At 42.6% G+C, this 10199-nt stretch overlaps 1 pseudogene across 1 annotated transcript; it reads left to right on the top strand.

The window, feature by feature from the left end:
- Positions 1-321: 321 nt before the first annotated feature.
- LOC310794129 (D-aspartate oxidase pseudogene) lies at positions 322-3963 on the top strand (annotated as a pseudogene). The gene is made up of 3 exons: positions 322-329; positions 3177-3350; positions 3489-3963. The product of its transcript is annotated as a D-aspartate oxidase pseudogene (transcript).
- The last annotated feature ends 6236 nt before the right edge of the window (positions 3964-10199 follow it).

Below are 10199 nucleotides of genomic sequence, written 5' to 3' on the forward strand. Positions count from 1 at the left end.
ATGTATATTTGCTTTTGAAGAATGCTAAGCTGCAGCCATCCACAAGCAAAATTGTCCTTAGTCAGTGTCTCTCTCTCTCTCTCTCTCTCTCCCTCTCTCTCTCTCTCTCTCTCTCTCTCTCTCTCTCTCTCTCTCTCTGTCCTTATGTTTTATGTATGATCATACATCCTTTGACCTCAAATGCAACTTGAGTTATATTTTGATATGGGAGAACTACTTAGACATATCTACAACTATGTACAGTAGTGCAGGGGGTTATGATGGGCCGGGGGGGGGGGTTGGGATGGTGGGGGTATGAAAGTGCTGACTTGGCACTTATGCATGTGGAGGTATGTGTCTTATTTTCTTTTTGCCAATTTTACAAATAATCAAACTTGATAATTGCACAGTATTAATGACCTCATCTAACATGTTGAGCATCATCAACTTCACAAAAAGCAACCTCGACATTAAACATGTCCATGAATGATACAGAGCTATTCTTTTCCACTGTTTATGTGTCGGTTGTGTGTGTGTGTGTGTGTGTGTGTGTGTGTGTGTGTGTGTGTGTGTGTGTGTGTGTACAGTACATGTGTGAGTACGTGTGCATGTGTCAGACTTCATTCAGTTGCTTCCACAGAGTTAGCACAGGCTGTTGTTTCTGTTTGTTTGTTTGTTTTAACACCAGTAAATTTGAGTGAAACAGGATTTGAGGGTGTCCACTCTGCTTTCAACGCATGAGGTTTTTGGGTCCCACCACAATGCATTCTGAGGACATCTCTAAAGTATTGTTCATGCCTGCTGTATTGTATAAAAGTAGGGCACCTTTAAATAGATTTTTTTTGTTTTCCTGTTCCTGACATATTAATGCATTTCGTTTCTCTCACAATTCCCCAAACACACAACGACATTATTATTTTTGAAGATTTTGTTTCTATATTAAAGTCTGCGCCTATATTATATTACCTCATAAAGAAACGAATAGGTTTTAAAATACTCACCACTAATGCTTATGCTAATGCTTGTGCTAATGCAATTTTGCCTGTTACAGGCTACATGATTCCCCTAGCATATAATAATACTGTTTACTGTTTAATATGTGTAGAAGCCTAGACCGTAACTCTTCAGTATACAAGTGTTTTGATTCCAACTGCAAGTACATATATTTGAGTGTAATTCATATCTAACAAATCCTCCATAGACACTGCCTGTTAACATATTTAGGCAGTTTGCTTGTCAATGTCCCTAAAGTTGGATTTATCATTGTGCATTTTTTATATATTTGATTGCAACTTGTAACCACTGGTGGTCGCTGTTGCCATACAGTATGTGTCTCAGTGTGTGTGTGTGTGTGTGTGTGTGTGTGCACATGCGCGCGCGCATGCGTGCCTGCATGCATGTGTGAGAAAACGAGAGAGAGAACCTTTGGCACACATGGACGAGCAACTCTTCCATCTGTTCAACCATGAGGGCATCCCTGTTGTAGTATAACCAGTAACCACACATACGTAATGGTAATACACCTACAATATTGGCCTTTTTGCCTTTTTGCCTTTTTTTTTGTTTTTTGTTTTGCTGTTGTTTACTTGTAAGTGCTCCTATGCATCAGGCAAGCTCTGCCTCGAAGGGACAATCACTCCGAAGATAAAGCAATGAAATCATGATATTGTAAGATTGTACTGTGTGAACTTGGCTTCGTACTCGTATGCTTCCCAAACCCAGTGGATCTGCGTGCCTGGCATAAGAATGAGGACCATTTAAAAGCCAATAATAATAATAATAAAAATAGCCGTAAGCAGTAATACCAGAGGTTCAAGCCTGATGATGTCACAATGACACCAACACTCGATCACTGATGACATCACAATGATGTCACAATGTCTATAGTCTATCATCAGTGATGTCACAATTGCTCGAGTGTAACCATAGACTGTATAATAAATATGGACACACAACTATCCCATTGAATTTCTTCTCCCTGGCGGAGTTCAAGCCATAGATTAGGTGGGGGTTGCCATCTTGGTTTTAGTGGGAAGGTGGGGATTGAGAGGGTGGAGCTAAGGGGGGGCCATGGGATGAGCGCAGATTAGCATAACCTATGAGGGTGAGCCTACGTGCTGACAAACACGCCCACCTTGCTTCCCAAGCTAGCTGAGGCCTAACATCAAGCTAGCTAACACGGCTAAATCCAGGCCACCCATTCTCACGAGGCTACCCACCTTTTCTGCCGTTGCTCCGGGACCTTGAGGCAGTGGAGTCATCCCACATAACGTTACGTTGAGGTAGGCTAAATTTACACTAAATTACAATAAAAAAGTTGAACCAAAGATTGATCTGTTATTGACATTCTAACTATAGCGTTATATAGACGGTTTTCACCAGCTGCAACCCCACAGCACTTCCTTTTTCTCAGCTTCTTCTTCTGTGTTTTATGGCGGTTGGCATCCAAAGTGTCCACTTTCTCAGCTATTCAGGGGAAAACACTGACATAGCCTACTTCTATTTCTATTTTTTTTATTTTTGTTATGTAAACGTTTAAATGTAAAGATAGGCCTATGCGTGCAATAACGTACTGATAGTCAGCTTACCCTAACCCCCTCCCCCCTCCTCTCCTCTCCCCTCCTCTCCTCTCCTCTCCCCCTCTCCTCTCCTCTCTCCTCTCCTCTCCCCCTCTCCCCTCCTCTGCTCTCCTCTCCTCCCCTCTCCTCTCCCTCTCTCCCCTCCTCTCCTCCCCTCTCCCCTCCCCCTCTCCCCCTCTCCTCTCCCCTCCTCTCCTCCTCTCCCCCCTCCTCTCCTCTTCTCCTCTCCCCCTCTCCCCTCCTCTCCTCTGGCCCTCTCTGCCTCTGATTAGTGGCAGCGTTATAAACCATAGATATGACTATATTAAAAACATAAACACACTGGCGTCTTTCATGCAGGCTAGCAAGCGTAACTGCTGTATGTCTGAGTCTGACCCACTGAGTCTGACGGTCTGACCACAGACTGTAGAAAGAGATGTTTTCTATGACCCAGATGCACTTGTCTAGTGTCTCTCTCAATGGTCTCCCAGCATGCATCAGAAGCTTGAGTGTTGCTGAGCTCAGGGAGAGGTCGTGACTGACCCCGTGTGGACAAGAGGTTGATGTTCGGACAGGTTCCTATCCTATTTTGATCTCTTTAGGCCTACATCCAGTGATTTCTGATTTCTATTTTTTCAGTCCCAGCTGGCAGATTTTGAAGGAGGTCCCCGCTAAGAAGGAGCCATTCTGGTCGGAGTTTGTGCTTGGCTTTCGCATCATGACTGCCCGATGACTAAAGCGGTTTCCAGATCACAAGTTTTTCACCACCATCAAATGTGAATGCCACGCCTACCTGCCATGGCTGGAGAAAAGGTTCCTCCTCTAAGTATTCATAATAAAGCAGTGCTTGTGTCATTATCATCAGGTCATCATACTTTCAGTCGAACTACTCCAGGATTTCAAGCCTACCCTGAGTGACAAATTATGCACATTTGCACCTGTTTTCTTAAGGTTCAGAAAAGCTGGAGGCCAAGTTGAACAGAGGAGAGTCAACAATCTGCAGGTCAGGGGCCAGATGCTCAAGGTGCAGGGCCCCTGGCTGCAGCACTTCATCAGAGACGGAGACGGAAAGACCTACGTCTACCCCGGCGTCGACAGCGTCACAGTAGGCGGCACAAGGCAGGAGGGCGACTGGAGGCTGGAAGTGGACGAAGGAGACATCCACAGCATCCTGGACCGCTGTACCCGGCTGGAGCCTTCGCTGAGCGGGGCCAAGGTGCTGAGCCAGTGGGTGGGCCTGAGGCCGAGCAGGAGGAACCCGTGGGTGGAGAGGGAGCTGGTGCTGCTGCAGGGCCGCCGGGTGCCCCTGGTCCACAACTATGGCCACGGGGGCTGGGGGGTGACACTGGCCTGGGGCACCGCCCTGGACGCTCTGGGGCTGGTCCGCCAGTATCTTCACGAAATGCCTCCACAGGCTAAACTGTGAACCCTGTGAAGTTCTGTATTTGGTGCCAACAACACTTGCCTTTAATTTCCACAGTGGATTTTTCTTCAATTTCCTTTCCAGCACTTAGTGCTACAGTATACTAACGTACTAGCTGAGCTAGGCACAAATCCAGTGACATTTTTCAAATCAGTCAAGGTATGAGGCACAAGTTTTTGATCAATAAAATGGATGGAAATCAAATGAAGGTTAAACTTATTTTTGTGTTTTTAAAAGAAAATCAAATTTGTCTCCCAATTAAGGCATGATAAATACGTGAAATCATTTTTTTTGTCATGACCGTTTCCACAGCAGATTTTGTGTTTCTACCTCTAAGAGAAAAAAAGAGATCTCTGAGGCCTTTCCTTAACATACTAAATAGTTGTTTGTCTTTAATGGGTTCAAATCCACAGTAAATCACAGGGCAGAAAATTGCTTGTGCATTGCTCCCTCTGCTTTGAAACTTTTAAGCATGTTCTTGCACTAAAAGGCCACTGATGTAAAAAGAGGTATTTTGCCCAAACCAAAATACCTGCAATTAGGCTGCAGCCACACGTGCAGAAGCAATTATCTGTCTGTTGATTCATTTGCTCTTTAAATAAACAGACCTTCTGGCAGATCCATGCACCCTGCTAACCCGCTAAACCTTGTAACATGTTTTGGCAATACTGTACTTAAATGGTCATGCCAAAACAGAAAATTGGGAGGTAGGAGATATTCATTCATTCCATAAGGACAAGTGACATCACTGACAGACTGCTGCATGTAGCCTATTATTATAACCCTGATCCTTAGTGTGTGTGTGTGTGTGTGTGTGTGTGTGTGTGTGTGTGTGTGTGTGTGTGTGTGTGTGTGCGCACGAAGCTGCATGCACTTGTTTAAAGCCTGATGGTGAATTGAGACACGTACAGGTGATTACGTGTGCATATGCAATTATGCATGACCCATGCCATCAAAATCTCACTCCAGCCAGGTACCCAAAGTTGGCAACCCTGCTACTACTAAGTTCACACAGGAAGACCAGCTGTCGTCCAGGCGGCAGCTATTGGGGATCCTTTTTAATAAACCAATAATAAACATTAAACACGTTAGTTCGCACTTCGCTTCCATTATTGCGTTAAAACGGATTAACTACCATCCTAGCTAACTAACGGCAAAGCCCACTGCTGTCAACAGAATGTTTTGACGCAAAACACATCTTCATTCTGGATTCAAACATTCCAACTCTGAGCAGATTTAACGCTGCTAGCCAATTTGATACAGTAACGTTAGCAATGTGTATCTTGTCATGACCTTTTAAACATAATGTTTACTAGCTTACGTGTAAGGTAAGTGCATCCAACGCTGCATAGGTCCGCTGAAATTGCGCAAAAGCCATATTTCACATTTACATGCTAACGTGTTAGCTTGTCGTTGATGACAGCTGGGTCTGGTAGCGTCTGGTGGACGATGGAATCCATGATAAATCAACTCGTGATGAATCAACTCTGAGCAGATTTAACGCTGCTAGCAAATTTGATACAGTAGGTAACGTTAGCAATGTGTATCTTGTCACCTTTTAAACATATTGTTTACTAGCTTACGTGTTTGGCACAAGAGTTAACGTCGTGTGAAGGTATTGTGCATCCAACGCTGCATAGGTCCGCTACGTTACAGAAATTGCGCAAACGAGCCATATTTCACATTTACATGCTAACGTGTTAGCTTGTCGTTGATGACAGCTGGGTCTGATAGCGTCTGGTGGACGATGGAATCCACGATAAATCAACTCATGATAAATCAACTAAGCAGATTTAACGCTGCTAGCAAATTTGATAGGTAACGTTAGCAATAATTATGTATCTTGTCATGACCTTTTAAACATATTGTTTACTAGCTTATGTGTTTGCCACAAGAGTTAACGTCGTGTGAAGGCAAGTGCATCCAATGCTGGCATAGATGGGGTGGAATTGCGCAAAGGGCCATATTTCACATTTACATGCTAACGTGTTAGCTTGTCATTGATGACAGCTGGGTCTGGTAGCGTCTGGTGGACGACGGAATCCACGATAAATCAACTAGCTCTGCGGTTTAGTTTGCTCTCTCCTATTTCTGTAGGCATGGATGAATGACTAGCTAACTGCGCCAGTTCTGGCTAACTAGTAACGTTAGCTTGCCAACTGGCAACTTAAAGTCGAAGTGAACCTACAAAGTGGAGTTAACGTTAATTCTACTTCCGTCCAGTTAACGCTGACAAATCTTTAGCTCAAAATATAGTTCGGAAAACGTTTGGTAGATGATTTGCAAATTATCAAATGTGCAGCCTTACCTTTCTAGAAGACAGTCGTAAGACACCGGCGTACAGTGAAGTGAATCCTGCATACTGATCCAAGAAAATTCAAACTTGACCACTTCAGGCGCTCTTTAAATCCCCGACTAATCAGGTAGCAGGGTGGGCGGGGCGCTACGGGTACTTTCCAACAAAATAAGGAGCTGATTGGTTCCCAGCACACACACACACACACACACACACACACACACACACACACACACACACACACATATATATATATATATATATATATATATATATATATATATATATATATATATATATAGATTATAGATTAATTACACACAAAGTAAAGTATTTCAAGTATTATTATTTTTTACTTTGCATAAGTCTGGCTTTCAGCTCATAAAAACAATTTCAAGAAATTAAATATCACATAAAACCAATCAAAAACGGGTAGGCTATTTTCCAAACTGAAATGTCGATCTTCTGAAAAGTTATGTTCATGCCTGCACTCAATACTTGGTCGGGAATCCTTTTGCTTTAATTACTGCCTCGATGCCATGATATTTCCATGATATTAATTTTTTTTGGAAAGGATCTATATATTACACACACATTGAAAAGTGCAAATTTAATGAGCAGATGCATTCATGATTAGTAAAGTGATAGGCCTACATGCCTGATGCGGCCCTTTGACCGATCTTAAGTGGCACTCGGTTTGTCTCTCAAAATATACTATATGTGGCCCTCTGCACAGTATTGGTTAATCAAGCAAGTTCAATTCACATTTTCTGTTCACCTAACTATGACAGCACTATCATACAGTTTGTAGACAAGCACCAAGTAGGAACAACATGCAGAACTATTAATGTTTTCAGATGGTAAACAAAGAGTACAATTGTATTGTATGTGATTTATTTTGATATATAACCCATATGATGCAAGAAGCAGCTGGCCAGCCCCCCGGTAATTTCACATTATCCAATCTGGCCCCCATTCAATAACATTTGGACACACCCGGCCTACAACACTGGTCTGGTTCAGTCACAAACTGCCAAAGACTATATGGGGAAACTGTACACATAGGACCACACTTAGTACTTACAACTTACTGCTTCTCTTTTGAATTGCCACGTTCATTTGCTGCCCCAGTTTAAAGTAAACACTCATTTGGCATGTTCTTCCTTAGTCTAGAGATTGACAACAACAAAAACTCAGTATGGAGATTTTTTGTTCTGCAAACCGAACATTTTACATGAGAAGATAAGGCTGTGTTGGCCTAGCAGTGTTGAGAGGAAACAAAACACTTCTGAAAACAATGCTGCCTATTTCAAACATAAAACCTTTCCAATTCTAACCCCAAGTGCACACGGATCCACAACTAACATACAGCATCTTCAATCAGAAACACTACCCGTCACACTGGACATCTGAGAGGGCCGGATGGGAACAGACCCTCACACCGTGGTAAATATCAAGGTGCTGTGCCATTTTGATTCTTCTGCTATCTATATGATCACTGCTGTCAGATGAAACCTAATATTTAGTCAAAACCGTAAAAAAATAGGAGAGAACAAAGAGTCATGAGTAGAATGAGAATTGGTCACAGCAATTTAAATGGAACACTTAGTATAATAGGGAAGCATCCAACTGGGCATTGTAGTCAGTGTCAAGTAAAGGAGACGGTGGAGCATGTACTGATCTCATGCAGGAGATATGGTCATATAGGTCATGGCCACCAGTGATGCCTCATCACACCTGCTGCACATAGCATGTAAGCACCAATCTTAGCTGCTTGACTTTTACACAGCTGTTATTACTGTGCATTGTCTTCAAATGACAAGTATTTAAAGACTGTAATCTGTTTTGAGGGGTCACTCCCCTTTTCAATTTTATCCTACAGATATGGGATAGTAGTGCCAACATAAACTGAGCCACCCTTCATAGGTTATATTTCATGAGCTTAAGTATTTATTACTTCATTTCCTCCCACAGCAGTCAAGTGTAACCCGGTCCCAAAGTGGATGTAACCCGGTCCCAAAGTGGATCGAGTCTAATTTTCTTTTCTTTTTCATAAGTTGCATATGTTGTTTTCTTGACATTATACACTGTTGATCTCTCTGATCCCTCTACTGCACTCTGTGAGTCTGTGCCACCTCACTGCACTGACAGCCAATCAGAGCACACTCTCCCTCATAGATAATCTGCCAGGTGCTCCAATTAGTTAGGTGAATGGGGCCTGGTGAGAGGAGAGGTGCTGCAGCAGGTTGGTAGAGGAAAGCTTTTGTTGCATCCAAACTTTCAAACAATGATTGTTAAACATGAGGTTGATGTGAGTCCTTTATTTAACATCATGCTGCAGAACTCTACCGAGCTGGTGGTCGAGGACACAAATGATAAGAGTGCATTGGACTGAATTGGTGAGCGTGATTCATACAAACAATTCAGCCAAGCTGCAGGCATGATGTGATCATGGCAATTTGTTCTAACAATGTTGATGAATTGATGAATTGAATGGTGAACTGTACTTTTTTATTTGTGGTTTAATTAATTATTACTTTATGATGAGCCAATTGGGAGTTAAATAGTCTGGCTTGTTTGTTTGACTACACAGGCCAGGTTTCTAAGCTGGGATGAACTTGATGGCGAGCTAACCCAATGAGAACGAGCCTGGTCTGGAACCCGGAACTCTCAGCAAAACCATCATTGCCGTTGTCAATCATTGTCCTCCCTGGGCGGTAGGACGTAAGGCTGCAACACCACTCTCACCCCATTCATTCTTTCTCACACACACACACACACACACACTCCACTCAGCACACACACACACACACACACACACACACACACTCCACTCAGCACACACCCACACACACACACACACACACTCCACTCAGCACACACCCATTCCCCCTTGGACCTTGACTTCACCCCAATAACATTGAGACTTTAACCCCTGGACTATTCCCCTGTGCTGGGAAGGAAATGTGCATGTGTCACGAAGAGGACTGACTGGATTAGGGTTAGGGATTTATTTGGGGTGTTTTGATTTGTGTATGGTCATTTGCTGAGTGAAATGAATTCTAGGGATATCGGTATTGATTTATCTGGTATAAAATCTAGTCATCTAATTGGTGAGAGATAATTACTAGGTGAACATTTTATACATTGTTATTGTTTGGATGTTGCTGAATGTGCGGCTTGATAGTTGAATTTTAATGCAGTTTGCACACCGTGTTTTGTATACTGTTATGCACTTTTATATTGACTATGTTCTTTTACTCTATGTTCTTATACTCATGTTCTGTACGTCGCTTTGGATAAAAGCCTCTGCTAAATGCAGTAAAGTAAAGGTGAAATCTTGCATGGCTGTTTCACCTTGAAATGCATGCTCTGTGAACTCTGTTATTGCAAGAGGATCTTGAATACAACCTCTCTGTATGGCCATTTGTTTGTTTACATGTTTGTTTATTTGTTCTCTTCTCTTTATATTTCTAAATACATGGTACCTTTTTACAATCAAGTTCATGTCTCCTGAGTCTTCCTTATTCAGTGTACATCAAATGTGTTTTGCCTCCTCTCCCGTTCCTGACATCTTCTGATCATTAGCCTATACTTGATATTTAGCTCCTAGTTATTGTAGATATTTATGGTAACAGGGTGCTACATCCGCCTCGCGGAGCCTAGCTCGAGTATGAGCCCTAACACGCGTGTGCTCCTTGTTGAGCAAAACCCATTGATCGTATAATAGATGCAAAACCTGATGACGGACAGATCCACCTTGATACAGTTCTACTGTAACATGACAGGACAATGGAAACAGTGGGGTGCTTCTCGCCCTCTTTCTTTGTGTTGGTCAACATGATTGCATGCCACATTACAAATGTTCCTAAAGGTCATTCATTATGCAACAGAAAACACACACAGTAAATTATGAAAAATTAGCTTTATTGTACATTTTTTA

Source organism: Poromitra crassiceps (genome assembly GCF_964638095.1).
Source record: "Poromitra crassiceps genome assembly, chromosome: 19".
NCBI classification, from domain to species: Eukaryota; Metazoa; Chordata; class Actinopteri; order Beryciformes; family Melamphaidae; genus Poromitra; species Poromitra crassiceps.